Source organism: Antechinus flavipes, chromosome 6, assembly GCF_016432865.1.
Source record: "Antechinus flavipes isolate AdamAnt ecotype Samford, QLD, Australia chromosome 6, AdamAnt_v2, whole genome shotgun sequence".
Lineage (NCBI taxonomy): Eukaryota > Metazoa > Chordata > Mammalia > Dasyuromorphia > Dasyuridae > Antechinus > Antechinus flavipes.
In genome coordinates this window covers 184,952,386-184,959,179 of record NC_067403.1, presented here as the reverse complement: position 1 = coordinate 184,959,179, position 6,794 = coordinate 184,952,386, and the positions used below count along the sequence as shown (strand labels likewise).

Here is a 6,794-nt window from a genome sequence, read left to right as displayed (position 1 = left end):
GATCCAAGCAGGGATGTGCTAGAGGCAACACCGATGAAAGCTCATTGTTCCATTTTTAGGGGGGCACATATACACCTTGGAATGGACAAATGCTACAAACAAGACTTGGTTTATCCTTTGTTGACTGATCCACTATTGATTTTTTAAAAATGATAAAATATTAACCATTCAAATTAAACTTTAAAATGTGTTTTCAATGTTAAACATTGAACAGCACACCCCTGGCTACAAGTATTCTATTTATTGAGAACACACTATGTAGTGATGAAAAAATTGGCTACCTATAGAGGTTTGAGTGAGTGTTCTTTAATTCTCTGCTTCCTGCAGTTTTTGAGTGAGGTAGAAGTCCTGGTACCTTTTGAGTCAAACATTGGCCCTGTCTCCTCTGAGGATTCTGAAAAACATGACTTTGCTGATTTGATTTTCTCCTGGTTTAACGTGAACATGTACTACTGAATTATAACCTCGAGAGCACTGAAAGGCTCAATTGACTGGAGTTGATACCAGAAACTGCCAGTAGCCACAGAAGCCAAATCCAGTGAGGGGCCAACCCAGAGGGCTTCGGCTTTGAGCCCGTTCTCCAGAGGGACTCTGTGTATGTGCAAGAAGGAAATGCTATTGTGGGGCACTCTGGTGAGGGTTGTAACGGTACTAGAAAAACTGACCCAAATACCCCTAAAAACTCTGACGGGGAGAAGCAGGCCGCAGCTCTTTGGTGACCCTCATGTGTCTGGGGAGGTTGGGAGAAGCCACCCAGCCTAGAGAATAACCGATGATGAGAAAGGCCATGGGACGGAAAGAACTGGGGACAACCAAGCATAACAAAAGCCACAGCATTTAAAGCATCTTAGGATGCCGGATTGCACTTAAAATGCAGGATTCAAAGTAAGAAAGGGCTTCAGAGATTTAGTGGATAAAGGGCTGTTTCACCGAAGAGGCCATCTGAGCTTCCTCAAGCGGAGAAGACCCCGGCACTTGGAGCCGCAGGCCCCCCTGGCTCCAGGTGTCTGGAGTCTCGGCGCAGCAAGGAGGACCTGGCTTGGGGGGGAAACGCACTTTCCGAGAGGGCAGAAGCTGCAGGCGGCCAATGCGGAGGAACAGAGCGTCCCTGAGGCTCTGGCCGCAAGGTGGAGGAGAGCCAGCAGCAGAAGCCCGCAGAGGGGCTGGGGGCACCCAGCAGCACTGGGATGGGATGAGAGGTAGGCGACGCCCGTCCAGGCTGCGCCCCGGGCTCGGGGAACCACCCAACCCCTCTTTTTCTGTAGCTCGGGGCGAGGGGGGTAGGGCGGGGAAGCCTTCTGTTTCTCTCGGTGGCCGAGAAGTCTGTGGATCTTCGCAGATTCCTTTTGTCTAACTTTGCTTTCCTCTATTAAAAACCAAGGGGAGCTGCTGAAGTGTGTGTGTGTGTGTGTGTGTGTGTGTGTGTGTGTGTGTGTGTGTGTGTGTGTGTGTGTGTGTGTGTGTGTGTGTGTGTGTGCAAAGGGAGCTGGCTAGTAATAACTTGGAAGTCAGGAGAGCTAAAGCCTAGGGCTTTCTTTTCCATCCATTCCCACTTCGTGCTGCCGGGGTGAGGCTTCCCACAGCGGGGCTCGAGGCAAAGCTTGAATGCATTTCCGCTGGCGTTTCCCCCTCTGGGCACCGAAGCAATCGCGGGGCACTGCGGCAAGCTACGCACTGGCCAGGAGTCAGGCACCGGCACCCGTACCCCCGGGCAGGGCGGGCTGTTAAGAGAAAAGATCGCACTTCAGTGATGGGAAGAGGAGAGGAAGAAATGGGGGCGGACGGGGTAGGGGAAAGGGGAGAGGGAGGCAGAGGGAATAAGAGGGGAAAAGAGTGAGGGGCAGCTCGACTCCGTTCTCTTACCCCCCCACCCCCCGTCCCCTGCAATGAGTCAGCACTCTCGATTTAGCCCGGGCTAAGTGCCCGCAGCTGCCCCGGGGAAAGGGGTAGGGAGGCAGGGACTCAGGATGGATTTCTCCTAGCTGTGGGGAGAACAGCCTCCTCTTACAAGCCCCGAGTGAAAGGGAAAGAGGCGCGAGGACTGGGGGGGGGGGGGAGGCCGGAGCGCGCCGGGCCCAAAGGCGTGCCCCCCTACTGTGAAGTGGGAGGGAGCGGAGGCGAAGGGTTGGGGTGCAGTGATCCCAAGTATCCTCCGCATCCAGGCGGGTGTAGAGGAGGCTGGGGTCGGAGATCGGAGGCGACCGACGAACGAGGTGAGGGGATTGGGGTGGGAGGTGGGGTGCCGTGCAAAATTTCTAGGGCTCAAGCACCCACAACTGCCAAGACCAAATTCCGGAGCCTTCACGCCGGAACAGAGATTTAGCTCGGTGACGTCAACGTCAACTCCGCACGGTCCCTCCTTTTGTATCCCTAAGAGGGAACCTTAAGGTTTGAAGCGTGTCAGCAATCGGCCTCTAATAAGCGGCGCACGCACGATTGGTGCTCTGGGACGTGTAGTTCTTTCCCATTTGGCGGACTCGACAATTCGTCTTGCGTCACGTTACGTCACATCATACGCTCTCTCCCCTGCGCCGGCGACGGCGCGTGCGTGCGTAGTGCGTGGGTTGCCGAGGCGACGGCGCAGACCCGGGCGCGCGCCCCCTCCCCTCCCCTCGCTTCCCCCCTTTCCCACCACAATGAGCTCTTAAGATGGCGGTTGGGCCGCAGGCGCCGAGGTAGAGAAGGAGGCCGAGGACTCCGGGTGGGAGGGGGCGCCAAGGCGAGGTGGAGGTGCGGGGGGGGGGACTTGGTTGGGGTGCGAGGGGGGGAACGGCCCGCGCGCTTGGGAGGGGACCCCGCGAGACCCTCACCCACCTCTCACAGAGGGGGTGGGGGGCGGTCACTGCTGATTGAGGGAGCGAGACACAGCAGGGCCTCAGTTTACCCCGCCACCGTCCGTCTGTCTGTCAGTCTTTGGGTGGGTGGGGTGGCGTCTGGGGGGCTGGGTCTGGACTTCGTTAAGGACAAGTCATGAATATGTAAATGATCTCTACGCCTGGAGGGGGCGTGGGTGTGGTGTGACCACCCCACCCCCACCTGGGGGGAGGGAAAGTGGAAGAGGAGGAGGAGAAGGAGGAAAGCTGCGGGGGCGTCCCGCTCTCCCGCCTCGACTCCCACCCCCATCGCTCCCGCTCCCGCCGCTGCTGCCGCCGCCGCCGCCTCTTTCCTGTACTAACCGCCTGCCTTCCTCCTCCTCCTCCTCCTCGGAGTGACATCCCCCCCCCCCCGGCCCGCCCTTTGTTACTTCCCGGGGACCCTCCCTCCCGGCGCTGCTTGTGCGTCTGGAGCGCCGGGTCCTGCTGACCACTCGGAGCTCTCCGGCCCCAGCGTCCGGGCCAGTGTGGGGTGGCCGGGCGCCGGAGAAAGGGGCGGCTCCGGGAGCCCTCCTAGCGGTGGAGACTGAGAGCAGCCGCCGCTACACTAAACGGCTACCTTTGTCGGTCCCCGCAGGGAAACGGAGGCGAGGTGCGCGCAGCCCGGGGCCTTTGGGCACGTGGGTCCGGTCAGCCGCCCTTCCGGGGGCAGGCTCGGCCCGCCGGGGGCTCCGGACTTCTCGGGACTCCTTTCTCCCGCTGGTGGAGACTGGAGCCGTCTTGTATCTGGTAGAGACTCGGTGGGCGGGGGGGAGGGGAGGAGGAGAGGAGGGCTTTTAAAGCTCCCCTTTCATTTGATCCAAGTTTGTTTGGGGGAGTTTCAGAGCTCCTGATCCAAGTTTTGTTTGGGAAGCTTTCAAAGCTCTACTTAGTCCAAGTTTGTCTGGAGGGGCTTTCAAAAGTCTACTTGATTCAGATTTGGGGGAGAGGGGAGCTGCATCTGAAGGGATGGGGCTTGCAGAAGCGTGACAGTTGAGGCAGGCAGGGTGGAGACGCCCACTCCTCTTGGATGGGGAGGAGGAGCACTGCTGGAATGGGCTCAGCAAGGCCTAGCTTCTCCAAATGGCTCCTCTGCCTACCTCATCAGGTTGGTTTTGTGTGACCGGGGTCTGAAACCCACCCGGTGGCCAGCTTTTGTCGCACAGCCCAGGAAAGCCTTGCTAGCCCAGGGTAGCCAGCCAGGAGGTCACGAAGGCAAATGGCATGAGGAGGGTCTGGTGTCCAGACTGGAAGCTCCTCCTCTCCCCCCACTTTTGTTAATACTTGTCTTTGTACCTTTGAATGTGCAAAGTTAATTTTTTAAAAATTTTAATTAGCAGCCTGGGTATGTAGGGAGAGATCGAGTTCCTGAAGAGATAGTAAGGAGAACCAAAATTTGGATTACCGGGAATAAGGAAATGAGAAGAGTAGAATACGAGGAGTTTATCTTAGAGCGTTTTGGAGAGATGTTTGGGTCTGGTAGATGGCCAAAGTGGAGGAGAAATGGTCTTTAATTGGTGAAATCATGAGGCCAGGAGTTAGAAAGTTCCTCAGCGCAGATGTGTGAATCACCGTGACCAGCTACCCCTGCCACAAGAGGAAAGCACATATCCTGAAAATCAGAGCAGAGGATTTCCAACAGGGCAGTGGGTTAGGTTCAGGGGGACAGAGGGAAAGAAGTAGGGAGTTAGCCCAATCTTCCTGGGAAGGGAGAACAGGAGCAACCTTCCTTTAGTGGCTGGTGAAGTGAAAGTAGGCAGAAGACTCCTTGAAAAGGAAGAATGTAGGTGAACTTGCTCCTAGTGGGTCCCCAGAGTCCAGGGGAGATGGCTGGGGAGGTAGAAACAGTCAAGTGACAAGGTTTTATTAAGCATCTGAAATAAATACACAATCATTTTAAGGAAGAAATACTAGAAGCAAGGGGTAGGGGAGATTAGGAAAAGCCTAATTTTAGAGGTGGCATTTAAGCTGAGCTTTGAAGGAAAGAGTCTTAAGAGACAAAGGTAAAAAAAAAGATTGCTTTCTAGATGAGAGGGAATAGGCATAGGAAGGGCCAGAAATGGGAGATAGATTGGTTGACCTGTGAAGGGCAGGAGCTGGTTCTCAGATCCTGGAAAAGGGGTAAAGGGTTCTGTAGGGCTCTGAATGCCAAATAGGAATTTTTGTTGGCTCCCACAGATAGCAGGGAACCTCTGCAAGTTTATTGAATGAGGTGATCAGAGCTGTGCTTTATGACTATCAGTCTGGCAGCTGTATGGAGGATGGAGATGGGAGAGACTTAGCATAGGGAGTTCAGTTATGAGGCTATGAAAATATTCTAGGCAGAAGTGAAGAGTTTGATCTATAGTGATGGCCAATTGAGAATATATAGGTATCATTGACATCCATGAGGAAGAGGGAATGATCAAGACTGTGGTGTCAAGGTGATGTACAAATGTGGGTACCTTAGAACAATGGAGCTTCCCATGATGAAAATAGGGAAGTTTGAAGGAAATATAATGAATTCTATTTCAGTGTTGATTTGAGATGCCTGAGGAGCATCCATTTAGTTTAAAAGCATTGATAGAGTTAGAAGACCTGGGTTCAAATCCTAGCTCAGATGTTTACTGTTAGTTGACCGTGGGTACCACTTCATTGACCTCTCTTGTCCTTTGTTTCCTCACTTGCAAAACGAAGGGGTTGGAGGTGCCCTGTAAAATACCTTCCAGCTTTAACTCTGATCTCCTGTCCCACACTATATATCTAGCTAGGATTATCTACCTGGAGCTGACAATTAAACTCATGATAGAAAATATAGCCCCCTTTTAGGGAGTCCCAAACCCTTTTCAGACTCATGTGTGTAAATGGTTCAAATATAAAGCATAGTAGAAAGGAAGTGTCATCAATTGTGCAGAAGAACAGTTGTCAGCACATTTTCCCAGAGCCTGGGTTAAGGACCCATAGTATAGAAGGATGGAGAAAAGAATAGTGCTTCTGTGGTCAGAAAAATTTAGTTCTTAACAAAACTTGTGATGGTAAAATGCTTCAGTTCAAGACTTTTCACCCCTGAGTTTGAGTTCCCCATTTGTAAAACAAAGTTGTGACATGGGGCTGGTAGGGTAGGTACCATAACCTGACTTCTAAGGGAGCTGGCAGTGAAGAAAGTGCTTATAAAGAATACATAATTATTGTCTTATTCTTAACCTCTTCTAAGCCACAGGAAAGTTGTCAAGGCTAGAAAGTATCAGCAAAGAAAATTTCTTCATCCAAAACATTGAGAAATCCTCTAGAATTCATCCTGATATGTTTAGAGGGGTTTAACTAGCCATTGATGCCTAGAGGGAAACTAGGGACAGTTCTTTGAGAGAAGCTGTAGCTGGTTCCTGTGTATTTTGCCTCCCAGGAAGGCTTGAACATTGGTTTTCTGTTTCCCAGTTCCCATTAGTAGCAGCCTCACCCTGTATGTTTGGTTACCAAACTGTCCTCAGTAAATACTGGATTGTTGTTAAGGACAGGAGTTACACAAACAGATAGTTTAATCTTTTGAGAATTCTCCCAGATAGGAAGACTGTTTGTCTCTAGGCAGATTAAGGTTTTATGTGCCACAAAATAAATACGTAGGAAAAAAGAGTTTGGTTTGTTTCCGATTGTTCCTTTATGTTTGGTTGAATGATTGTTCCTTTGAAAGCTGAACTTGCAGGATGCAGTTGGAGGCAAAAGACTTCAGAGGTAGCCAAGAGGAAAGAGTTGGAGTGGTCAGAGAAGTAGAAGGGTATCCAGCACCTGGGAGAGTTGCATTTAAAGTAGAAGGATAATCTCTGGCGTCTGCTGCTTCCACACATACTCTGGTCTAGTGGGATCTTGTGCTGAAGAGAACTGTGGGGAAAGATAACAGAATATTGTGGCAGCTTTGGATGGAGTCAGAGTGCAGTGTGTGCATGATTTAAGCTGCTGTCCTAGGTT

At 52.0% G+C, this 6,794-nt stretch overlaps 1 protein-coding gene across 17 annotated transcripts in view; it reads left to right on the top strand.

Annotated features, from left to right (window-relative positions):
* The first annotated feature begins 275 nt into the window (after positions 1 to 275).
* The window catches only part of PCM1 (pericentriolar material 1), an 89,780-nt gene continuing 83,261 nt past the window's right edge, over positions 276 to 6,794 (top strand). For 11 of the 17 annotated variants that reach the window (XM_051965710.1, XM_051965709.1, XM_051965708.1 and 8 more), the window contains exon 1: positions 2,562 to 2,675. The gene's annotated coding sequence lies outside the window, so the exon portion shown is untranslated. Of the gene's footprint in view, positions 1,200 to 2,561; positions 2,676 to 3,446; positions 3,466 to 6,794 lie in introns of those variants that run through there. The other 6 variants (XM_051965713.1, XM_051965714.1, XM_051965711.1 and 3 more) reach the window with 4 other exon arrangements.